Below are 26,546 nucleotides of genomic sequence, written 5' to 3'. Positions count from 1 at the left end.
TTTCTTCCTTCTACCGTCTGCATGAGATTATAGGACTTTCAAGACTTTGAGACTTCTTTTTTACCGTGCCCATGGTCTGTTCTTTATCAAATTACGGTATTGTTTTGCACTGTTGTAACTATATGTTATAATTATGTGGTTTTTGTCAGTTTTTTAGTCTTAGTCTGTCTTGTGTTTCTGTGATATCATACTGGAGGAGCATTGTATCATTTGTTAATGCATGCATTACTAAATGACAATAAACGAGGACTGCGTGTCCTTATAATCTAACCTAATGGTTTGTACCAAATGAGCAGAATGCTGTGACTCACTTGTGAATTAGGCTGGATTATCTCCATTCTTTCTTGATAGTGAACATAAAACTTGTACCACCAGCCATCCTCCTAATCATGAGCCAGAACTCTCACTGTCCCTTGCTAAACTCCCCCACGATTCCTAACCTGAATTTTGCCCTCCAGTGGTTGGTCATAGTCTTTACCCCAACTTTTGACATTCTGATCTTTCCACACCAGATACTTCAATCTGCTTTCTTGGCTCTTCACGCTGCCTTTGACCTTGTGCACTGCAACAATATACAGTGATAGACCCCAATTATGCATTGGTATCTCTGCTGCCTTAAGCCAAACAGCTCATATTTGACTCTTTCACTGGGTCAAGCAATGTTCTGTTTTCATCACTAATGCATTCAGGGAGAGGCAGGCTACCACTATGGTGGAGTCAATATTAAGATAATTAGGGACACAAGCGTGCTTGAATCTGGAGCAACAAACAATCTGCTGGAAGAACTCAGCAGGTTGAGGAGCATCACTGAGAGGAAAGGCATGGTCAACATTTCATGTCGTGATACAGGGATTTGGCAGTTTTTGGCAGATCTTCCCCCTCAAATGCTGCTCGACTCACTGATTTCCTTCAGCAGATTGTTTGTTTAAGATAAATAAATTGTTACTGCAAGACTTCTGAGTCATCTTGTACAAGTTATAACAATAATTCTACTTTATGGAAGTATAAATTACATGAAGGTGTTTCCTTTCAATATTTGTAAAAAAAAACAATTATTTATTTTATCAATTAATGGCAGTTAACTGCTTGTGTTTTTTAATGTTCAAAAACTATTCAATGATATATTTTGTAAATTAATAAGTTTTAGCTTTAAATTTTAAACAAGTTCATAGTTGCCAATCCAAATTTATTTTCTGTGAAGGTATCTGCTACTACTGCTCAGCAGAGCAAGCTTTATCAAGAGTTACCCGTCACAAAGGTTCCCAAAATAATGAGCCTGACCTAGAAATGGATTCTACCCCCAAAAGATGCTCTTGGGACTCTTGGGACTAATTCCAAACCTAAGAAATAGGTTCAGATTTAATGACGCAAACAAACAGATGGAGGAGGTCAGGAGGAATTCGGCCGGTCAGGCAGCATCTATGGAAATAAATAAACAGTTAACGTATCTGTCCAAGGCCCTTCTTTAGAACTGGAAAGGAAGAGGAAGAAGCCAAAATAAGAGTAAGGAGGGGATCGGGGAGTGTAGGAATTCCAAGCTAAAAGGTGCTCGGTGAAGCCAGGTGGGTGGGGGTTGGGGAGTAAAGTGAGAAGCTGGGAGATGATAGGTAGAAAAGGTAAAGGGTTGGGAAGAAGGAATCTGATAGGAGAGGAGAGCGGACCCTGGGAGAAAGGGAAGGAGGAAGGGCACCAGGGGCCATGATAAGCAGGTCAGGAAAAGTGAAGAAGGAAAGGGAGCCAGAGGGGTAACTAAAGTAGAGGGAAGGTGAGAGAGAAAATTAAGAAGTTGGAGAAATTGATTTTCTTGCCATCAGGTTGGAGACTACCCTGACAGAACATGAGATGTTGTTCCTCCAGTCTGAGAGAGGCTTCATCATGGCACCTCCCCTCGGTGTTTTGTCCTTCCCCCTCTCTCATGGTCCACTCTCCTCCCCCATCAGACTCCCTTCTCTTCAGCCTTTAATGATCCTGGAAACAGAATCTCTACATAGTCATTGCTTGGACAGATTTAATGTGTATTTTATATGAGCTGCCTCTGTATTTGGAGGGCAATTTTCAGAATGACTGCAAATTACAAAGAATTTCTATTTATAATATAGTTGTGTTTTCACTTTCCCTTATCGTATTTGGGCGAATTACTGAATGGGTTTCAAAACGTTATCTGTCATCATTGAGATGGAATTTGTGTGAACATACCTCTCAATTCTATTGTGAAAAACTACATCTTTATAATAATTGGATTGAATACTGAAACCATTACTTGCAACCCTCATTCTACATCTGTTCTTTTGGTAATAGTAGAGCTCCTGGGTATGTTTTGGATTTCTGTATACTCGCATAAATGCATTATCAAAATTCCGCAAAAGATGCACTATACATAACAGCCAGCATTCCCCTGACTTCTTTTCCACCCTGAGGCTTTTCAATTTTTAATACTAGTTTTCAAATTGTATGGGCATGTTTCAAATTAACTTTTAAACAATGATAAAAGAAAGTCACTGGGAGCATTGGTTTATTAATGGAATATACTTATGACAGATGATGTTGATATTTAGTTGCCTAATAGCAAAGCAGGTTGACTGTGACCTGCAGTGGTTTGGAAGGAGCCTGGTGTCGACTCTGACTTGGAGATTGTAGAGTGAAGGCCCCTTGTGCTCAGAGCTGAGGAAAATCAGAGCAGTGAGTATGGAATTTGTTTGAAAGGTGAGTAGAGTTATAACTTTCAATCACATTTTATGATTGAGAAAGTGAACTTAGCTTCTCTCCCACAGGTTCTTGAAATGAACTTTCTCAAGCTTTGTCTAATTTCTCCCTTGTCACTTCATATACTGTATGTTAAATTGACCCATGGCCTATTGAATCTGTCAACCTACAGACATAAAGTAAGCTGCCGAAACAAGGGGATGAAAATTGCTTTGCTGCCTTTTAAAAGCAGTGAAACAGCACTGTGAGTCACTCTTCCACTGTTTGTGAAAGACTGAGATCTTGATTTGTCAGGTTCATAGAATAATGTGTTTCCCTACATAACGAACACGCTTAATCATTGCTGGAGGTGTTATCTGTTGATGCATTGAAGATCTTGCAGATGCTGGCATTAAGACAAGCGTCTGCTAACTTTGCAGCCAAACATTGAAGGGACACACAATACACACAATATTCTTTCAGCTTCCGAAGAGTGGTGCCACAGAATCAATCTGTACTGCAATGGTGGTGGGGGTAGACGATAGTGCTAGCAGGCTGGGGTGAGGAGGGCTGTCTTCCTCTGCCTTAAAAATATTCAATGGATCTGCTTCCATAGCCTTTTAAGCAAGAGAGTTTAAAAGATTCAGAATCCCCTGAGAGAAAGGAAATCATATTTCAGAATCAGAATCAGGTTGATTATTTGCTGTTTTATATAATGTGAAGTGTGGAGACATAAAATTAATATAAATTACAAAATAAGTAAATAGTGCAAAAAAGGAATAATAAGGTATTTTGAAACAGTGATTCCCAGTTCTAGATTCTTTCACAAGAAGAAATATCCTTTCTACATCCATCCTGTCAAGATCGATCAGGATTTTATATGATTCAATCATCCACTTTTACTCTTCTAAACTCTGGCAGATAGAAGCCTATCCTGTCCAACCTTTCCTCATAAGATGACCAACCCATTCTGGAGATGCCAATAAATGAAATCCAAGAGAGAGTAAGGGAGTATCTGACTGATACGAGAGGAATCCATTCTTGGTTTGGAACAGTTGAGATGAATAGTATTGGTGCAGTTGAAGAGAAGGTAGATAATGATCTAAGGGAGAATGCATTCCTGAGGTGAGCTTTTATAGGATTTGTGGATACCAAGCTCACCTAAGTTATTGACTCGGTCAGACAAGTGCCTCATGTAGGTCTATTGCAGGCTGTGTGATTCGGCTAAAAGCTCCATTAGCTTCAAAAGGGTTAAATATATATAAATTGATGGGGGTCGTAGTCTTGGGTGGAGTGAAATGATTTTGTCCTCACAGTGGTTCCTAGCTAAGGAAATTTGAAGTCTTGTCAATGATCGACATGGCTGACAGCAGATTCCTTCAGAAATTTTGAACTACATTTGCCTCACACTGTGTGGTGAGGGGACAGTAAGTATTTCTTGAGTGCCTGAGAAAGAAAATCTGACATCTACATGAAGCCTTTTCAAGATGCTCCCAGGTGCTTGTAACTCAATAATGTACTTTTAGGAATGTAAGATTGTAATGCTAACACTGCCAATCTGGACATGGCAAGATCCCAAGAACAGTAATCAGGAAAAGCTTTTATTGATGACGATAGAAGGTTAAGTTTTAGTCAATTTGGCAGGCATATCACCCCTGGTCTCTTTTGAACTAGGTACATTCACCAGAGAAAACAGATGTGGTCTTGTCTGAAAGCTGGCATCTTCAATCATGTAATGATGTCAATATGGCACAGGATTAGATTTTTGTTCTCAGTCAGATAAAAGGTGACATGAGTCTACGTGGTAGCTTTAAATTCTTTGACGCCAGTGTATTAGAGGATCTGTCTTGGGACCAGTACATTAGCACCATCATAAAACAGGCACGAGAGTGCCTCTACTTCCTCAGATGTCTGTGTGGATTTGGCATGTCATGAGAACTTTTGACAAACTTCTATAGATGCACAGTGGAGAGTCTCCTGTCTAGTTGAATCATGGGCTGGTATGGAAACACCCGTGCCTAGGCTACAGAAAGTGGTCGATACAGCCCAGTCAATCTCGGGTGAATCCCTCTTCACCATTGAGTACATTTACATAGAATGCTGACACAAGAAAACAACACCCACCATCAAAGACCTCCCACTACTCAGACTCTCTTCTCACTCCTACCATTGGGTAGAAGGTACAGAAGCCTTAAGTTCTGGAACAGTTATTTGCCTACAACCATCAGGCTTCTGAGCAGCGTGGATAACTTCAATTACCACTATTCCACAATCTACAGACTTATTTTCAAGGACCCATTACAACTCATGTTCTCAGTATTATTCTGATTAGCCCAGTTAGACTTCATTTGCACATGGGTGTTTGTGAGTCTTTGTTTGTTTAACTATGTTTTTGGTAAAATTCTATTGCATTTCATCTTTTCCTGTAAATGCCTGGAAGAAAATGAATCTCAGGGTTGTATATGGCAACATATATGCATTTTCATAATAAATTTTCTTTGAACTAAACTTTGAACCTTCCAGTTTATGTGGTTTGAGTGTGTTACACCAGCGGTCCCCAACCACCGGGCCGCGGACCGGTACCGGGCCGCAGATCATGTGCTACCAGGCCGCGAGGAAACGATATGAGTCAGCTGCACCTTTCCTCATTCCCTGTCATGCACTGTTGAACTTGAACATAGTGTTGCCAACTGTCCCGTATTTGCCGGGACATCCCATATATTGGGCTAAATCCGTTTGTCCCATACGGGACCACCCTTGTCCCGTATTTCCCCCGCTAAGGTAGAGCGTTCCTAAGAAACCTTTTGTGCCGAAATGGCGTAAAGTGAAACAATTACCATTAATTTATATGGGAAAAAATTCTGAGCGTTCCCAGACCCAAAAAATAACCTACCAAATCATACCGTATAACACATAAAACCGAAAATAACACTAACGTATAGTAAAAGCAGGAATGATATGATAAATACACAGCCTATATAAAGTAGAAATAATGTATGTACAGTACAGTCAGGAAGATTAAGCCATAACTGATCTGTGGGGAAAAAAAATTGGCACGTACGCGCATGTGCACGTCACATATATGCACACGTCACGCATGCCACGCAGGTGCCCGTGCAAGGTTTCATGGTCATGGTAGTCTTTCCTGGGCTAAATACAAGTGTCCTGGGATTTGACTGCTAATTTTGTCCCTTATTTGGGAGAGAGGAAGTTGGCAACCGTAACTGTAAAAGACATGTTGAGGTGAGTTTAACCCTACTCGAACACCCCCCACCCCCGGTCGGCCAGTCCGCAAGAATATTGTCAATATTAAACCGGTCCACGGTGCAAAAAAGTTGGGGACCCCTGTATTACACACTGTCACGCCTGAAGGAATAACCACTCAGTCTCTGATCCTTGTCTCCAGTGCCACTATACACAGACGTGAATATCTATTATCCTGAAATAAAATTATTGATCATTGTAATTCAGAGACATAAGCAAGCAACATTAACAGTGAAGAAGAGGACAAATCATTGAGTCAGTTTGATGAAGGAATATGGCTAACCAGAGGCAATCTTATATAGGTGTTCTATACCAACTGTCCTCAATGAGCCCATATAACATGTGCCATTAAAAGCTAAAGGAGCTTCAGAGTAAAGTACATGTTAGATGTGGGGTACTCAGCCACTGCCTGACTACACAGTGCCATGCTATAGGAATGCAAACCTTTAATCTAGCTCACCCTTTCATCCCTAGTGTCCAAAATGTTGATTAAGTTTGGCATATTATCATAGCACTAAGTTACAGACATTGAATGCAACAACATTTATCACCTAGATCTTACCTTGCTATTTAAGATGACAAGTATCTGCACTTGAAACGACGTCATACTGATCCAAGTGTCCAATGATTTTCCCCTATTGATCATTCCTGGCATTCAGATCTCATTGTTTATGATGTGAAACTTTCATGAACATCCCAGGAGTTCACTTTGCCCTTCATGCAATGCTGGGTTTTTGAACGAACCATCCAATTGTCTCCAATTCTATATTGTACCCACTTCCTTCACCCGTTCATGGAATGGATTCTGAACGCAACTTGAGAACAAAGCAAATTAAAGATTCGCCCAAGGGTAGAAAAAGTATTCAGTTTCCTCTCTGTGCTTGAACTTTGTATGTGATTTGGACTTGTGAGTCTTTGAAAGTGCTTTTGTTAATGGAATGTAGGAAAACCAGCACACATCTTGTGTCGATAATAAATGTCTGCTCTACAGTGATTAATGCTTAGTAGAGTGGCAAAGGGTTATGAATAAATGCTATAGCAATGGCATTAAATATGCATGAACAGTTGTACTTCTCTTCAGCTGAACACCATCTGCAAAACCTTAGAAGTAGTTTCATTGGATATGAAGCACTGAATCCATGATGTGATGCTTCGAAGCCTGCGGGGTCTTGGCACTGAAAAGAAGGCTATGAGAGAAGCATCCAGAAATGCAGGTCACTGCCTTTCTGAATGTGTATGTTGCTTGTAAGGCACCAAGTTTCACTCAAGACGTGGTGCTAGTATTGAGACAAGGAATGGAAGAAACAACAGTAGTATAATTAGTTTTGCAAGAACCACAAAAAATATAATTTTGCCTGAAATTATTTATAAATGTGGAGCAATTGGCAGAGTTCTTGCACAGCCTGTAGAGTATTGACTCCAAGACCACTGGCTGGCATTAAAAGTAAAAAGCCAACCAATGCATGTGGAATTTGAACAGCTCTCTAATAAATGTTCCACACAGAATATGTTTATCTTAAGGGCAGCACAGGCCTGTTTAAAGAATGTCACTGTACTGTGAGCAGCAAATTTGTGCTTTTTGTTCCCCTCAAGACTACATGTCAACTCATCCATGGCCACTTACGCAATAAATCCTGACGGTAAAAAAATAAAGATAGTGTGTAGTCAGACCGTCAGGAAGGGCAGGCAGGTAATGGGGCTTAGTTGCAGCCAACAGGCTGGATATCAAATCATTAGGGAATCAGAAAGGATAGCAAATATGGTACTAAAAGTGTTGTATCTAAATGCGCGTAGTATAAGAAATAAGGTGGATGATCTTGTTGCAATATTACAGATTGCCAGATATATTGTGGTCATTACTGAATTGTGGCTGAAGGATGGTTGTAGTTGGGAGCTGAATGTCTAAGGTTACACATTATATCGGAGGGATAGGAATGTAGGCAGAAGGGGTGGTGTGGCTGTACTGGTAAAGAACGGCATCAATCAGTAGAAAGATGTGTCATGGGATCGGAAGATATTGAATCCTTATGGGTTGAGTTAAGAAATTGCAAGGGTAAAAAGACATTGATGGCAGTTATATACAGGCCTCCCAACAGTGGCTGGGAGGTGGACCACAGGTTACAACAGGAAATAGAAAAGGCGAGTCAAAGGTGTAATGCTATGGTAGTCATGGGAGATTTTAACATGCAGGTTGATTGGGGAAAATCAGGTTGGTATTGGATCTCAAGACAGTGATTTTGTTGAATGCCGAAGAGATAGCTTTTTAGAGCAGTTTGTCCTTGAGCTGACTAGGGGATCAGCTATACCAGATTGGATGTTATGTAATGAACCGGAGATGATTCGAGAGCTTAAGGTAAAAGAATCTTAGGAACCAGTGATCACAATATGATTGAATTGAACTTGAAATTTCAGTGGAGTAAGGGAAATTACTCTGGTATGAGAGAGGAGTTGGCCAAAGTGAATTGGAAGGAGCTGCTGGCAGAGCAGCAATGGTGTGTGTTTCTGGGAAAAATGAGAAGGTGCAGGACATGTGTATTCCAAAAATAAAGAAATACTCAAATGGTAAAATAGTACAACTGTGGCTGACAAGGGAAATCAAAGCTATTGTAAAAGCAAAAGAAAGAGCATACAACAAAGCATTGTAGGAAGATAGAGGTTTGGGATTTTATATAAACCTAGAGAATGCAATTTAAAAAATCATTAGAAGGGAAAAGATGAAATATGAAAGCAAGCTAGCAAATAATATCAAACTGGATAGTAAAAATTTTTTCATGTATGTTAACAATAAAAGAGAAATGAGAGTGGATATATGACCACTAGAAGATGAGGCAGGAGAAATAATAACGCGGGACAAGGAGATGGCTGATGAACTAAATGAGCATTTTGCATCAGCCTTCACTGTGAAAGACCCTAGCAGTATGAGTGATGTTGTAGTGTGTGAAGGAAGAGAAGTGGGTGCAGTTACTGTTACAAGAGAGAAAGTGCTCAAAAAGCTGAAAGGTACATAAGTCACACACATCAAAGTTGCTGGTGAACGCAGCAGGCCAAGCAGCATCTGTAGGAAGAGGTGCAGTCGACGTTTCAGGCCGAGACCCTTCGTCAGGACTAACTGAAGGAAGAGTGAGTAAGGGATTTGAAAGTTGGATGGGGAGGGGGAGATCCAAAATGATAGGAGAAGACAGGAGGGGGAGGGATAGAGCCAAGAGCTGGACAGGTGATAGGCAAAAGGGGATATGAGAGGATCATGGGACAGGAGGTCCGGGAAGAAAGACAAAGGAGGGGGGGAACCCAGAGGATGGGCAAGAGGTATATTCAGAGGGACAGAGGGAGAAAAAGGAGAGTGAGAGAAAGAATGTGTGCATAAAAATGAGTAACAGATGGGGTACGAGGGGGAGCTGGGGCCTTAGCAGAAGTTAGAGAAGTCGATGTTCATGCCATCAGGTTGGAGGCTACCCAGATGGAATATAAGGTGTTGTTCCTCCAACCTGAGTGTGGCTTCATCTTTACAGTAGAGGAGGCCGTGGATAGACATGTCAGAATGGGAATGGGATGTGGAATTAAAATGTGTGGCCACTGGGAGATCCTGCTTTCTCTGGCGGACAGAGCGTAGATGTTCAGCAAAGCGGTCTCCCAGTCTGCGTCGGGTCTCGCCAATATATAAAAGGCCACATCGGGAACACCGGACGCAGTATATCACCCCAGTCGACTCACAGGTGAAGTGTTGCCTCACCTGGAAAGACTGTTTGGGGCCCTGAATGGTGGTAAGGGAGGAAGTGTAAGGGCATGTGTAGCACTTGTTCCGCTTAAACGGATAAGTGCCAGGAGGGAGATCAGTGGGGAGGGATGGGGGGGACGAATGGACAAGGGAGTTGCGTAGGGAGCGATCCCTGCGGAATGCAGAGAGAGGCGGGGAGGGAAAGATGTGCTTAGTGGTGGGATCCCGTTGGAGGTGGCGGAAGTTACGGAGAATAATAAGGTACATAAGTCACCCAGATCAGAGGAACTGCACCCTAGGGTTCTGAAAGAGGAAGCATTAGAGATTGTGGTGGCATTGTGGTGTCCTTTAAAAAACATTGGGCTCTGGCATGGTGCCAGAAGACTGGAAAATTGCAAATGTCACTCCACTCTTCAAAAAAGGAGGAAGGCAGCAGAAAGGAAATTATAGACTAGTTACCCTGACCTCAGTGGTTGGGAAGATATTGGAGTCAATTGTTAAGGATGAGGTGATGGGTTACTTGGTGACACAGGACAAGATAGTACAAAGTCAACATAGTTTCCTTCAGGGAAAATCCTGCCAGACAAACCTGTTGGAATTATTTGAGGAGATTAGAAGTAGGATAGATAAAGGGAATGCAGTGGATGTTGTATATTTGGACTTTCAGAAGGCTTTGACAAGGTGCCACTCATGAGGTTGCTTACCAAGTTAAGAGCCTGTGATATTACAGGATAGTTACTAACATGGTTAGAGCATTCGTTGTTTGGTAGGAGACAGCGAGTGGGAATAAAAGGATCCTTTTCTGGTTGGCTGCCAGTGACTAGTGGTGTTCCACAGGGGTCAGTTTTGGGACCACTTCTTTTTATGTGGTATATCAATGCTTTAGATGATGGAATAGATGGCTTTTTTTAAACCAAGTTTGAAGATGATACGAAGATTGGTAGAGGGGCAGGTAGTGTTGAGGAAACAGGTAGGATGCAGAAGGACTTAGACCGATTAGGAGAATGGGCAAGAAAGTGGCAAATCAAATATAATGTTGGAAAATGCATGGTCATGCACTTTGGTAGTAGAAATAAATGTGCGGACTATTTTCGAAATGGGGAGAACATCCAGGAATCTGAGAATGCAGAAGGACTTGGGAGTCTTTGTGTAGAACACCTTAAAGGTTAACTTGCAGGTTGAGTCGGTGTTGAGGAAGGCAAATGCCAAGCTAGAACTTATTTCCTGCAGTCTAGAATACAAGAGCAAGAATGTGATGTTGAGGCTTTATAAGGCACTGGTGAGGACTCTCCTTGAATATTGTGAACAGTTTTGGGCCTCTCATCTTAGAAAAGATGTGCTGGCATTGGAGATGATCCAGAGGATGCTTACAAGGATGATTCCAGAAATGAAAGGGTTATCATACGAGGAAAGTTTGATGGCTCTGGGTCTGTACTTGCTGGAATTCAGAAGGATGAAGAGGGATCTCATTGAAACCTTTCGAATGTTGAAAGGCCTAGACAGAGTAGATGTGGAAAGGATGTTTCCCATGGTGGGAGAGTCTAGGACAAAAGGGCACAGCCTCAGGATAGAGGGGTGCCCTTTCAAACCAGAGATGCGGGGAAATTTCTTTAGCCAAATGGTGGTGAATTTGTGGAATTTGTTGCCAAGTGCAGCTGTGGAGGCCAGGTCGTTGTGTGTATTTAAGGCAGAGATTGAAAGGTTCTTGATTGGACATTGCATCAAAGGTTATGGGGAGAAGATGGGAACTGGGATTGAGGAGGATGGAAAAAAAGAATCAGCCATGATTGAATGGCAGAGCAGACTTGATGGATCAGATGGCTTAATTCTGCTCCTATGCCTTATGGTCTTATGACCTAACATCTGTGTCAACCAAGACAACTTTGGTAGTCTTCCCTTTGAAGGTGGTGGGATCAAGTCCCACTGTGCAGCCTTCTCAGGATCACAATTACCTATCTTCACATGACATCTTAAACAAGGCCAAACTGCTTTCTTAGGAGGCTGTAAAAGATTCTATGGCATTACTTTGATGTTAGCAAAATATGGAGAATAGTGTAAGCTGGTATGGAGTGTAGTGTAAGCTATTGTAGACAGGAAACCTGTTACAGATTTGTTGAACATCTACACGCATTGATTGGCTGTTTCTTACATGCCAGCCAGTGGACTTGGATTTAAAAGTGTACAAGTGCAACGAGAATTCTGACAATTGCTGCACAGTTATAAATAATTTCTGGCAAGTTTAATGTTTGTTTACATTTTCTGCAGTATAAATGATCACACTTATGCCCAATATTCCCTTCTGGATAAACATTACTGAGAGAAAGATTATTTGATCATTATTTTATTGTCATACATGGAAGCTTGCTCTACATAAAATTTGTAGCAGTGAGCACTTCAAAGCACCTGTTTTGTTGACTGCAAAGAAGAGCCTTGCCAAGCTTTTGCAAAGTACAATATACTGTACATGCATGCTGTTTGATGCCCAATCTCCTAAATGTTGATAGATTTTACAATGTTGTCAGTGTATTCCAGGTTACAGGCAGTGGCTTACAAAGTTCAAAAGAAATTTATTTTCACAAGCGATTCAGAATGATAAAAACCTGAGCATGAAATAACCTCCAGTTATGGTGGACTTAGCATGAAGTATGGACAGGAAACAGGTGCAACTAAAACACGTGATTTCACCATTTCACATGGAGCTGAGGGACAATGTATGTACAGGGAGGGAAACACAAACTGCCTGTTTCACAGAATCAGGATCAGAATCAGTTTTAATATCACCGGCATATGTCATGAAATTTGGCAACTTTGCAGCAGTAGTACAATGCAATAGATGATAATATAGAAAAAAAAGTAAATCAAATATATATATATATATAAAATATTTACATTAAAAATAGTGCTAAATCTGAAATAATAAAGGTGAGGTAGTGTTCATGGGTTCAATGTTCATTTGGAAATTGGATGGCAGAGGGGAAGCTGTTCCTGAATTGCTGAATGTGTGCCTTCAAGCTTCTGTACTTCCTTCCTGACAGTAACAATGAGAGGAGGGCATGTCCTGGTTGAGAGGCTCCTTAATGCTGGACACCGCCTTCCTGAGACACTGTTCATTGTCTTGGATACTATGGAGGTTAGTACCCAAGATGGAGCTGACTAATTTCACAACCTTCTGTAGCTTCTTTTGATCCAGTGCAGTAGCCCTCTTACCCCCGCCCCCCGCCCCATACCAGACAGAGATGCAGTCTGTCAGAATGCTCTCCATGGTACATCTGTTCATTACTCACTCTCTCCACTTTCTTCTTACTGACGCTGAGTGCCAGGTTGTTGCTGTGACACCAGTTAACCGGCTGCTGTATCTCACTCCTGGACGTCCTCTCGTCTCCATCTGAAATTCTGCCAACAATAGTTGTATCCTCAGCAAATTTATAGCTGGCATTTGAGCTGTACCGAGCCAGACAGTCATGGGTATAGAGAGAGTAGAGCAATGGGCTAAGCACACATCGCTGAGGTGTGCAGTGTCGATCTAGGGCTGATCCTGGTGGATGACCTCTTTCTAGTCATGGAACTGGGGATAGTCAGTGATTTAATCCCCTTATAAGGACCAGTAAAGAAGGTAAAACCTGCCACTTTCAAACTCATTTTCCATTTTACAAGGATGATGGAATCCAAATATACAAGCCACAAGCACTATATAAAATATTTTAGCTGGTTTGATCTAAGGTTTTCCAGCTCAACATGTGATGCTGTAGCAGATGTGCTTTGTAAGGAGTTTCCAGCTTTCAGGTCCATTAACTTCTCTATTGTTTTCTTTAAAACTCAAGGAACCCCATTTGTTTTTTGTTGATGATCTGGATATTCATCTGGGGACTATCTCCATCTAAATGGCTGTGGATATGGCAATCACTGAAGCTATAGATTGTACTGTGAAATGCCAAGAGTTCCAAGCCAAACCATCAGCATTTCCCAGTGTAAATATAACCAAGAGGTCCAACTTGTAGAGACTCTTCTGTGCTTACACTGAAGGGACTCTGTCTGATCCTGTGTCGCGGTGGCAGAGGTTTCTGTGAAGCTATTGAATTTAAATGATTCTGGGGGTGGGCGGGGAGTGGATGGTAGAAAAGGGACGAGTAAGCTCCTCTTTTATTTTTTTTAGATCAGTAATTATTTTTCAAATAGTTTTGCATTCTTTCCAACTGTCAGACATTTAGAAACATTTAAGCAGATTTGACAGTCAGCAAAGCTGGAGGGAAGGTTGTCAAGGGCTTTTGAGGGAGTTTCAGGAGCAAGCTCTCTCCATCATATCATTCAAGGCCCCCTTGCTAGGTCCTGGGATGGTTGCAGCTAGCCATTTGAGTTCAGTGTATCTGAATTGAATGCATTTTGGACAACGGCATACACAGTACGATGTTTTCAAGGCTTTTGACTGGGAGTAATTTAGAGTCCTACAGAGAGTCAGAATGGAAAACAGTCCTTCACCCTACCATGTAAACATTGACCATCAGCCACCTATTTACAGTCATTCTATCCAAACCTGTTTTATTCCTCCCATATTCTTATCAACATCCGCACCCACCTCACCCAGCTTTTACCACTCACTACACGTCAGTGGCAATTTACAATGGATAACTAACCTACCAACCTGCACATCAATGCGATGGGAGAAATCAATGCCGTGGGAGAAACCCAAAACATCACAAGGAGAATGTAAAATCGCAACATGGGCCAGATGTTGAGATTAAACCCTGGACCGTGGAATTGTGAGGCTACAGCTCTAGGGGCTGTATAACCATATAACCATATAACAATTACAGCACGGAAACAGGCCGTCTCGGCCCTTCTAGTCCATGCCAAACTCTTACTCTCACCTAGTCCCACCGACCGGCACTAAGCCTATAACCCTCCATTCCTTCCCTGTCCATATAGCTGTCCAATTTAACTTTAAACGTCAACATCGAACCTGCCTCAACCACTTCTGCTGGAAGCTCGTTCCACTCAGCTACCACTCTCTGAGTAAAGAAGTTCCCCCTCATGTTACCCCTAAACTTTTGCCCTTTAACTCTCAACTCATGTCCTCAGGCTGTGGCACTGTGCTCCCCAATTTTGACGGCTGTAAACAGTGAGGCAAAAGGAGCTGAGGAGGGTGAGTAAAACTGAGGTTCAGATAAGGCCTGAACAGCCCACTGCTCTTCCAATGTTCAGTTCACATACGTTCTATTTTCTCTTTGGTGCGATGAAATGCATCTGTAATCTGCTCGAGCCCTGGGGCGCAGAGTCAGTTTTGGAATTGCTGAACAAATTCAAATAAATGAGTAGTCACACAGGCCAGAATGTCTGTCTGTGAACATTCAAAGACAAATTGATCTCATTAGTATGTGCAGTGCAACAGCTTGTTAATGATGTGCCCTTCAGGACTGTGACTCGCAGTCCAGCAAAGTGTAGTGGCTGGTGCCACTTATAATTTGAAGAGCTTTCTGCCATCTACCTTCTGTGTTTCCAAGTACCCCTGCAGTTTTAAATTCAACCTCAAAATAAACCAGGCTTGCTTGTGCTGTTCCGCAGTCGTTCTATAAATCACGGTGAATGCTGCAGGCTTTATTTATTATGTAATATTTGCATGAAATCTAAGCTAACAATGGGTTTGGTGATGAGGATCCTACTGTTGCATATGATAGCATGCCCGGCAGAGCTTTGTGTCACAAAGCTGGCAGGGTGGTGCAGGTAAGGAGAGAGGCTGGGTCACACCTCCAGAGGCATGGCTTCACATGAGACCTCTGGTGTTACCTGGGTTGAAGTCAGATATTCTCCCTGTGGCTGCTTGCTCTATGTGCTCTAATTTCTTCCATTGTACTAAAGATGTGTGGAATGGTAATTTAGTTAGTATTTAAATTGGCTTTAATTATTAAAGGGGTTGTAAACATAAATCCAGCAAAGAATTCAGAAGAAATTCCTTTATCTAGCTGGTGGCAAGAATGTGTAATTTGCTACTGTTGGAATAGTTGAGACAAACAGCATGAGGCACATTGGGAGGAAGAAAGGAATAGGAGGACATGTTGATAGGGTTAAATGAGGAGTTTGAAGGAGGATTGTGCAGTGGGTAATAGAGGAGTATAGAAAGCAAAGGACTAACTCCCCCATTATTTTCTGGCATTACAAGGTCGACAACACTCCTTGATCTCCCTTTGCCCCAAATCTCCGGATGACAACTTGGTTAGATGAACGAGCTGTGCTGAAGAGCCTGTTTCCGTGGTCTATAACTCTGTGACTCAGTAATGATAACTAATGCTGCTCTCATTGGTAATTTGTGTGAACGGAATAGAACCGTGCATGACCAGATAGACGCTTGAACTCACTATGGCCTTGCACCTTATCATTTGCTGCACAGGACTTTCTTTGCAACCGTACTATTACCATAGAAACCATAGAAACTACAGCGCAGAAACAGGCCTCTTGGCCCTTCTTGGCTGTGCTGAACCATTTTCTGCCTAGTCCCACTGACCTGCACACTGACCATATCCCTCCATACACCTCCCATCCATGTATCTGTCCAATTTATTCTTAAATGTTAAAAAAGAACCCGCATTTACCACCTCATCTGGCAGCTCATTCCATACTCCCACCACCCTCTGTGTGAAGAAGCCCCCCCAATGTTCCCTTTAAACTTTTCCCCCCTCACCCTAAACCCATGTCCTCTGGTTTTTTTCTCCCCTTGCCTCAGTGGAAAAAGCCTGCTTGCATTCACTCTATCTATACCCATCATAATTTTATATACCTCTATCAAATCTCCCCTCATTCTTCTACGCTCCAGGGAATAAAGTCCCAACCTATTCAACCTTTCTCTGTAACTGAGTTTCTCAAGTCCCGGCAACATCCTTGTAAACCTTCTCTGCACTCTTTCAACCTTACTTATATCCTCCCTGTAATTTGGTGACCAAAACTGAACACAATACTCCAGATTCGGCCTCACCAATGCCTTATACAACCTCACAATAACATTCCAATGCCTTATATAACCTCATCATGACATTCTGCAGCCTGTTATTGGTTTTGCCTTGCTTTACCTCAGTGTACTGATGTGTTGAAATAATCTTCATTTATGGCATGCAAATCAAATTTTATCACTGTACCTTAGTACATGTGACAATAATAAAACAACTTATAACTTAAAATCTAAGGTGACTATATCTGCATTAATCAGGAACGTTGTTAGATTTGGAGCAAAGGTTGGGTGCAAGGTTGCTGTTATGACACCACTCAACCAACCGATCTAACAACTCACTCCTGTACTTTGCCATCAGAGATTTTACCAACAACAGTGGTGTCCTCTGTGAATTTCTTGATGACATTTAAGCTGTGCTTAGCCACATAGTGATGTGAGAAGGGAGAGTAGAAAAGTGGGTTAAGCATGCATCCATGGTTTAACCACATTTTTACAGGATGACCAAACAAGTGTGGTCTCACCTGCATACAGCTGCAACACGATTGACTGGTCTGTCATGCTCTGACTGACGAAGGTCTAAACCACCCTGTCTATATGTGACATTGCTCTCAGTGAGCTATGCACTTGCACCCAACGTCAGCAAGACAAGGAGTTGATTGTGGACTTCAGGAAGAAGTCAGAGAAACGTGCACCGGGGGTCAGAGATGGAAAGGGTGAGCAGCTTCAAGTTCCTTCGTGTCAACGTCCTGTGCTCAACACATTGATAAAATTAGGAAGAAGGTATGCCGGCAGCTTTACTTGATTAGGAGTTCAAGAAGATCTGGTATGTCACTAAAGACTCCTGTAAATTTCTACGGATGTACCAAGGACAGGATCCTGCCTGGTTGCATCGTTGTCTGGTATGGAGGCTCCAGTGAAAATGGTTTCAAGAGGATGTAGATTCAAACAGCTCCATATCTCTAAATCTTCAAGAGGCAGTCCCATAAGAAAGTGAAATCATCACTAAAGACCCTTGCCATCAGGGATATGACCTCTTCTCACTATTACCATCAGAGAAGAGATACAGGAGACTGAAGACCTGCACTTAGCGATTCAGAAACAGCTTCTTCACCTCCACCTCAGATTTCTGAACTGTCCATGAACTCATGCACCATTACACAATCTTGTTATTCCAGTTTTTGGAGTATTTATTTACTCTGTAGTTTATAGTAGTTTTATGTTTTTTCACTGTACTACTGCCACAAAAAACTGACAGATCTCAGGTCACATGAGAGTGACAATAAACCTGATTCTGAAACTAGGAAGTGCACAGAAAAGATTTGCAATGAACTTGCCAGGAGCAGAGGGAAAGCTTATCCAAGCTTGGTCTTTATTTCTTGGTATGTAGGAGAATGGGGACGGTGACCTTGTAGAATGTTTAAAATTATGAGAGGTGTAAATGTGGTGGATGGTAGCAGACTTACCCGGGCTAGGGGAGACCAACACTTGGAGCATAGATTTAGGGTGAAAGGGGAAAGGTTTAAAAGGGATGAGGGGCAACTTTTAAACATTGAGAGTAGGCAACATATGGAATGGGCTGCCCGTGGCTGTGGTTGTGTCACAACCATGGATTCGGCAGCACAGTAGATACGGCAATTGCGCTTTTAAATATGGACATGTCAGCTAATTATTATTTAATCCTGACAGTATATAACTCCATACTTGTCTTCGTGGTGTTTGTCGAGACTTGGACAGAGCACGGCAACACTTCACTTTTGTTTGCATCGGCCTTCCCTGACAAATTGGACTGTCGGGTCAACTGACTCTGAGGACTAGTGGTATTCGTTTAATTAGATGTTTTTTTCAGCCGCAGCATTGGCTTCGTTTCCCATTTGAGAGTTTTAGTTAATGGCTTTGTTTTATTTTTCCTTTTAACACTGTTCACATTAAAGTTTTATGAACTATTGACCCACTTCAGTGTCTCTCACTCTGCACTTTGGCCATATCCGAACCCGCTGACAGTAAGTCTCAACAAAGCACTACGAGGACAAATATGGAGTTAAGTGCTATCACGATTAAATAATGATTAGCTGACACGTGCATATTCACAAGCACAATTGCCGTATCTACTGTGCTGCCGAATCCGTGGTTGTGACAAGTTGAGACAGATATAATAGTATCATTTAAAAAGCATTTGGATAGGTTAGTGGAGGGGCTGGGTTTAGAAGGATATGGGCCAAATGTAGTGTAACTCTCACTTCGGCTAGCGGCTTAAACTTAAGAAATCTTGTTTGGGTGGATGCTGTGCGATGTGTTCCCTGTTACAAATCAGTACCCCAAAATAACAAACAGTACACAATATGCAATTGAACGTTTAAGCTTTATAATTCTTACTTTGACTAAGTGGTTAGTAAAGAAAATGAAAAAAAAGAAAAAGGGCCCAATCTTATGAAACAGTCTATTGTGCAATGTTGGAGCTCACTGATAAGCCGGTGGTCCACCATCGACCTTCTCCGATCATCGCTGCCCTTCGGACCCTCGCTTCAAATCTACCCCATCTGGTGGACTACCAACTCTCCCTATCTGTGTCTTCTCTCCTCATCTCTCCCTGGCCAAAGACCGTGAAAATATCTCTTCCAGACTCACAAGAAAGAACATCAGCATTCCTAACCCTGTTTTCTCTAGTCATAACCCAAACATTGCTGCTACAGAGAAACCATTACATTATCAGTGAAACCTTACAGCATGTTATGCTCTTCCCCCGCCAAATTTAGTCATGTCCTTATGACGTTGAGATAACTTGCCAACCCTTCCTGTTAAACACAAAGCCCAATCCAGGTGTAAAAGGCAGTGACATGGCTCCCCAACACAGTAGGGGAGTAGGGGAGTCTCTTCCTCAGCCACTGGGGAGTTAGCAAAAGGCAGCATATACCACACATCCAGGTCCTCATCCTTCGAATCAGTATCCCTCTCAGGGGTGGGGACTGGCCTACCCTAGCCTGCTGGGGTCCCGGTAGTTGCCCCGCGTTTCCGCAGAGTCCTCTTATTAAGTGTAGGCTCCAAGTTGGGTTCTGGGTCTACCTGCACCTCTAGACCCAGGGGCAACAAGTGGTTCTGATGGAGAATCTTGACAGGCCCATTCCCATCCTCTGGTTTCACCTGGAAATCTGTTAGGTTTGGCATCTGACCTTCACCACATAGGGCGTAGCCGCCCAGCGGTCTGCCAACATATACTTTCCAGGTAGCCCCAGTTCCTTATAAGGACTCTGTCTCCCAGCAGGAGTTGGGAGAACCTCGCCTTTTGATCATACCTCTTCTTATTCCCTTGATTCTGCTTGGCTGCCGCGACTCCAGCCTATTCATTAGCCCTTTTCAGCTCTCTTCTCATATCAGACACGTACTCTAGATAAATCTTAGGTGGTAAGTCATCCTCATCAGTCCCAAAACAAAAGTCAATGGGCAACCTTGCCTCGCGCCCAAACATCAGATAATATGGCGAGTACCTTGTAGCTTCATTTCATGTACAATTATAACTGTGAACCAGATGCCCAATATGTTGACTCCACCTGCTCTTCTTGCTGATCTCCAGGGTCCCGAGCATATCTAACAAGGTCCAACTAAACCTCTCAGGCTGGGGATCACTCTGCGAATAATAGGGCGTGGTCCTTGACTTCTTGACTCCAAGTATGCCCAGTAACTCATGGATGAGTCTGCTCTCGAAATCCCGTCCCTGATCATTATATATCCACCTGGGAAGGCCATAGTAAACAAAATACTTCTCCCATAACACTTTTTCCATCGTAGATGCCCTCTGGTCCTTGGTAGGAAAAGCCTGAGCATATCTGGTATCTTGGTCCGTGATGACTAAGACATTCGCCATCTTGCTGGCATCGGGTTCTATTGACAGGAAATCCATACACACCAGGTCCAGGGGCCTTGCACTCTGCAGGTGGGAAAAGGGAGCTGCCCGCATAGGCAGTGTCTTCCGCTATGTGCATCAAATGCATGACTTGCAGTATCCCTCAACCTCCGACTTCATTTGGGACCAATAAAACCGGTCTCTGAGCAATCCTTCGGTCTTTTCCACCCCAAAATGTCCAGAATTATCACAAAGAAATTTCAACTCCAGAAATCCCGACTTGTGCGTGGGATAGTTTTTCTCAGAGGGCGACAGACTCTGGCTGACAAATGCAACGGGCCTCAACCTGGAGCCCTAATCCTGATACAGGACGCCTCCTAAACCCTCTTGGCTGGCATCTGTGTGCAGTACATATGGCAATCGGGGGTCCGGAAAAGCCAGCACTGGCGCCTGGGTCAGCAACTCCTTCAACGATTGAAAGGCCTCCTCACATTCTACATCCCACCTTGGTCCAAAGGGCTCTGATGGGCTAAGATACTCTCCACCTGCTTGTCCTTTTCTCCCCCTCCCTTTCTTCCCCAAGGGAGGGTAACTGCATAGAGGCTGATTCAAAGGGTGGCCCACTTTCACGTAGCCTTTCACAAACCTCCGACAGTAACCACAGAACTCGAGGAATGAGCATAGAGTGCTCACAATCTGGGGACGTAGCCAAGTGGTAACCACCTCGATCTTAGCTGAGTCTGCCCAACATAGCTAACAGATATTTGGCAGAACTGGCACTTGTCCAGGCAAAGTTTTTACCCTTCAGCTTTCAGGTGGCCCAGCACCTTCAGTAGCCTTGCTTCACGTTCTTCCAAGGTGGATCCAAATACTATGAGGTCATCCAGATATACCAATAATATCCCCCACATCTTCTCCATGACCCACTGGAAGGTTGCAGGAGCTCCGAGATGCCCTGGGGCATCCTTTCAAACTGGAAAAGTCTCAGAGGGCATATAAATGCCATTTTCTCTTTGTCAGCCTCACTCATGGGGGTCTGGTAATATCCACTCCTCAAGTCCAGCACACTGAACCACTTCGCACCACTCAGACAGGGCAGCGCGTCTTTGATCCTCAGGACCATATACTGGTCAGGGATGGTGTGCCTGTTCAGAGTCCTATAGTCCACACACATCCGTACCTTCCCATTCTTCTTTCGGGCCACTACTATTGGGGATGCATAGGAGCTTCAGAACTCGGTGATGATCCCAGTTTCCTTCAACTTACGCAAGTGCTGCTGAATGTCCTCCACTTCTGCAGCAGCCATTCAATGCGACCTTTCTCTGAATGGAGTATCCTCAGTCACCGGATAGTGTGACGCGTGCTCTTGGAACAACCCACATCAAACTCGTCAGTGGAAAAGACACCTTCCAGCTTTAACGTCTTCTCGACCAGCCTCCTTTTCCAATTCGCAGGAACCGGGGAGACTCCAAAGTTGAATGACTCAGCGGTCAACTTTCCCCCCATTTCCAATAGTTTCTCCCCGGCTTGTCTAACAGGGACACTAGACATTACCGCCACTGGGAACAAATGCACCAGGGGCATCCCCCACTTCAAGGTGACCTCCCTCTTCGTAGTGTTCCTGATAATCACTGCCATCCTGCTCACCTGTACAACCGAGGGCTTCTGCAATTTGGGCCTCACCAGTACCCCAGCAGGAAATCTCGACTCCTGCCGTGGTCTTCTGGGAGCGTTCACTAAGAGGGCTTCGCCCTCGGGCATTCTGGGAAATTTGGGGGTCTCCATCACTCTTGCTACTTCCCCAGGCCGTACCACCATTGGCTTCGACTGGGTGAACAACACAGTCCCTCATCTAAATTCAGCATCCGGCCTGATGCAGCCACGCACTTCCTCAAAAGCAGCTCGAAACACTGGGTGCACGGACAATGTTCCCAGAAAGCTCTCGCCGGCCTTCTCCTCGTAGGCCCCCATGAGTCTCCTCACAAGAGGGGTGTTGGTCCCCACCAGAATTGAAACGCCGCCCTTCTCAATGGGATCCGGACAAACCAGCACCACTGTATCAAGAACCTCAGACACTCCATCATCGGCCTCTGAGAACTCCAACTTCACTGACAAATAACCGCCGTATGGATAATCATTGGCACTAAGCCCCCAGATCTCCAGTGCCCTGAATGGTGTCAATGGTCAATGCTTCAGGTACCGGTTGTAAAACGAACAGTACAACAATGTGACCAGTGACCTGGTGTCGAGTATGGCTTTTGCATAAATACCCTCTATTCGTAGTGACACACTAGAGCATAGACCCACTAAGCCTTCAGGAATTGGGCCTTTCTCTTTCAGGGGGTTCCTTGGTACATTGCTGGGAATGTGTTCCTCCAGAGATACCAGGCCGTTCCCTCACTGGGTCTCCTCTGGGTCATCCCAACGACTCTCCCTGCTTAGGTACCTGGGAGCTCACTCTCCTTTTGGCGTAACACCTGCTTCCAGCAGCCCTCCACATTGTTCTTCCCCTTGGGGGATCTGCCCCTTCATCAGCTCCATTGTGGTTTCCCTTCTGCCATCATCAATGATGCCCTCACCCGCATCTCCTCCATTTCCCGCAGTTTGGCCCTCACCCCATCCTCCCGTCACCACAACAGGGACAGGGTTCCCCTTGTCTTCACCTACCACCCCACCAGCCTCCGGATCGAGCACATTATCCTCCGCAACTTCTGCTACCTTCAACAGGACCCCACCACGAAGCATATCTTTCCCTCTCTACCCCTCTCTGCTTTCCGCAGGGATCATTCCCTCCCTGGTCCACACGTCCCTCCCCACAGATCTCCCATCCAGCACTTATCCCTGTAAGTGTAAGTGCTACACCTGTCCCTACACCTCCTCTCTCACCACCATTCAGGGTCCCAAACAGTCCTTCCAGGTGAGGCAACACTTCACTTGTGAGTCTGTTGGGGTCATCTATTGCATCCGGTGCTCCCGGTGCAGCCTCCTCTGCATCGGTGAAATTTATTCCTCTTATTATCTTGTACACCTCTATCATGTCTCCTCTCATCCTCCTTCTCTCCAAAGATTAAAGCCTTAGCTCCCTTAATCTCTGATCATAACGCATACTCTCTAAAACAGTTAGCATCCTGGTAAATCTCCTCTGTATCCTTTCCAGTGCTTCCACATCCTTCCTATAGTGAGGCGACCAGAGCTGAACACAGTACTCCAAGTGTGGCCTAACCAGAGTTTTATAGAGCTGCATCGTTACATCACGACTCTTAAACTCTATCCCTCGACTTATGAAAGCTAACACCCCATAAGCTTTCTTAACTACCCTATCTAACTGTGAGGCAACTTTCAGGGATCTTTGGACATGTACCCCCAGATCCCTCTGCTTCTCCACACTACCAAGTATCCTGCCATTTACTTTGTACTCTACCTTGGAGTTTGTCCTTCCAAAGTGTAACACCTCACACTTCTCCGGATTGAACTCCATCTGCCACTTCTCAGCCCACTTCTGCAACCTATCAATGTCTCTCTGCAATCTTCGACAATCCTCTACACTATCCACAACACCACCAACCTTTGTGTCGTCTGCAAACTTGCCAACCCACCCTACATCCAGGTCGTTAATAAAAATCACAAAAAGTAGAGGTCCCAGAACAGATCCTTGTGGGACACCACTAGTCACAATCCTCCAATCTGAATTTACTCCCTCCACCATGACCCTCTGCCTTCTGCAGGCAAGCCAATTCTGAATCAGCCTGTCCAAACTTCTCTGGATCCCATGCCTTCTGACTTTCTGAATAAGCCTACCGTGTGGAACCTTGTCAAACGCCTTACTAAAATCCATATAGATCACATCCACTGCACTACCCTCATCTATATGCCTGGTCACCTCCTCAAAGAACTATATCATGCTTGTTAGACGTAATCTGCCCTTCACAAAGCCATGCGGACTGTCCCTGATCAGACCATGATTCTCTAAATGCCCATAGATCCTATCTCTAAGAATCTTTTCCAACAGCTTTCCCACCACAGACGTAAGGCTCACTGGTTTATAATTACCCGGACTATCCCTACTACCTTTTTTGAACAAAGGGACAACATTCGCCTCCCTCCAATCCTCCGGTACCATTCCGGTGGACAATGAGGACATAAAGAACCCAGCCAGAGGCTCAGCAACATCTTCCCTTGCCTCATGGAGCAGCCTGGGGAATATTCCGTCAGGCCCCGGGGACTTATCCGTCCTAATGTATTTTAACAACTCCAACACCTCCTCTCCCTTAATATCAATATGCTCCAGAACATTAACCTCATTCATATTGTCCTCACCATCAGCAAGTTCCCTCTCATTGGTGAATACCAAAGAGAAGTATTCATTGAGGACCTCGCTCACTTCTACAGCCTCCAGGCGCTTCTTCCCACCTTTATCTCTAATCGGTCCTACCTTCACTCCTGTCATCCTTTTGTTCTTCTCATAATTGAAGAATGCCTTGAGGTTTTCCTTTACCCTACTCGCCAAGGCCTTCTCCTGCCCCCTTCTTGCTCTTCTCAGCCCCTTCTTAAGTTCCTTTCTTGCTTCCCTATATTCCTCAATAGACCCATCTGATCCTTGCTTCCTAAACCTCATTTATGCTGCCTTCTTCCACCTGACTAGATTTTCCACCTCACTTGTCACCCATGGTTCCTTCACCCTACCATTCTTTATCTTCCTCACCGGGACAAATTTATCCCTAACATCCCGCAAGAGATCCCTAAACATCGACCACATGCCCATAGTACATTTCCCTGCAAAAACATCATCCCAATTCACACCTGCAAGTTCTAGCCTTATAACCTCATAATTTGCCCTTCCCTAATTAAAAATTTTCCTGTCCACTTTGATTCTATCCTTTTCCATGATAATGCTAAAGGCCAGGGAGTGGTGGTCACTGTCCCCCAGATGCTCACCCACTGAGAGATCTGTGACCTGACCTGGTTCATTACCTAGTACTTGATCTTGTATGACATTCCCCCTAGTCGGCCTGTCCACATACCGTGGCAGAAATCCGTCCTGGACACACTTAACAAACTCTGCCCCATCTAAACCCTTGGAACTAATCAGGTGCCAATCAATATTAGGGAAGTTAAAGTCACCCATGATAACAACCCTGTTATTTTTGCACCTTTCCAAACTCTGCCTCCCAATCTGCTCCTCTGTATCTCTGCTGCTACCAGGGGCCTATAGAATACTCCCAACAGAGTAACTGCTCCCTTCCTGTTCCTGACTTCCACCCATACTGACTCAAAAGAGGATCCTGCAACATTACCCACCCTTTCTGTAGCTGTAATAGTATCCCTGACCAGTAATGTCACCCCTCCTCCCCTTTCCCCCCACCTCTATCCCTTTTAAAGCACTGAAATCCAGGAATATTGAGAATCCATTCCTGCCCTGGTGCCAGCCAAGTCTCTGTAATTCCCACTACATCATAATTCCATGTATGTATCCAAGCTCTTAGTTCATCACCTTTGTTCCTGATGCTTTTTGCATTGAAGTACACACACTTCAGCCCTTCTGCCTTACCAGCTTTACACCGTTTATTCTGCTTCTCTTTCCTCAAAGCCTCTCTATATTTTAGATCTGGCTTTACTCCATTCACTTCTTTCACTGCTCTATCGCTCCGGGTCCCATCCCCCTTGCAAACTAGTTTAAACCCTCCCAAACCATGCTAGCAAACCTACCTGCAAGGATATTGCTCCCCCTCGGGCTCAGGTGCAACCCATCCAATCTGTACAGGTCCCCTCTTTCCCAGAAGAGATCCCAATGATCCAAAAATCTAAAACCCTGCTCCCTGCACCAACTCCTCAGCCACGCATTCAACTGCCAACTCCTCCAATTCTTACAATCACTGTCACGTAGCACTGGCAGCAATCCTGAGAACACCAGCCTTGAGGTCCTGTTCTTTAGCCTTCTGCCTAGTTCCCGAAACTCACACTTCAGAACCTCATTCCTCTTCCTGCCTATGTCGCTGGTACCAACATGTATCATGGCTTCTGGTTGCTTTCCCTCTCATACCAGGATGTTGTGCACCCGGTCAGAGACATCCCAGACCCTGGCACCCGGGAGGCAACAAACCATGCGGGTG

This window comes from Mobula birostris, chromosome 12, assembly GCF_030028105.1.
Source record: "Mobula birostris isolate sMobBir1 chromosome 12, sMobBir1.hap1, whole genome shotgun sequence".
Classification (NCBI taxonomy): Eukaryota; Metazoa; Chordata; class Chondrichthyes; order Myliobatiformes; family Myliobatidae; genus Mobula; species Mobula birostris.
Note: the sequence above shows the minus strand (reverse complement) of the source record.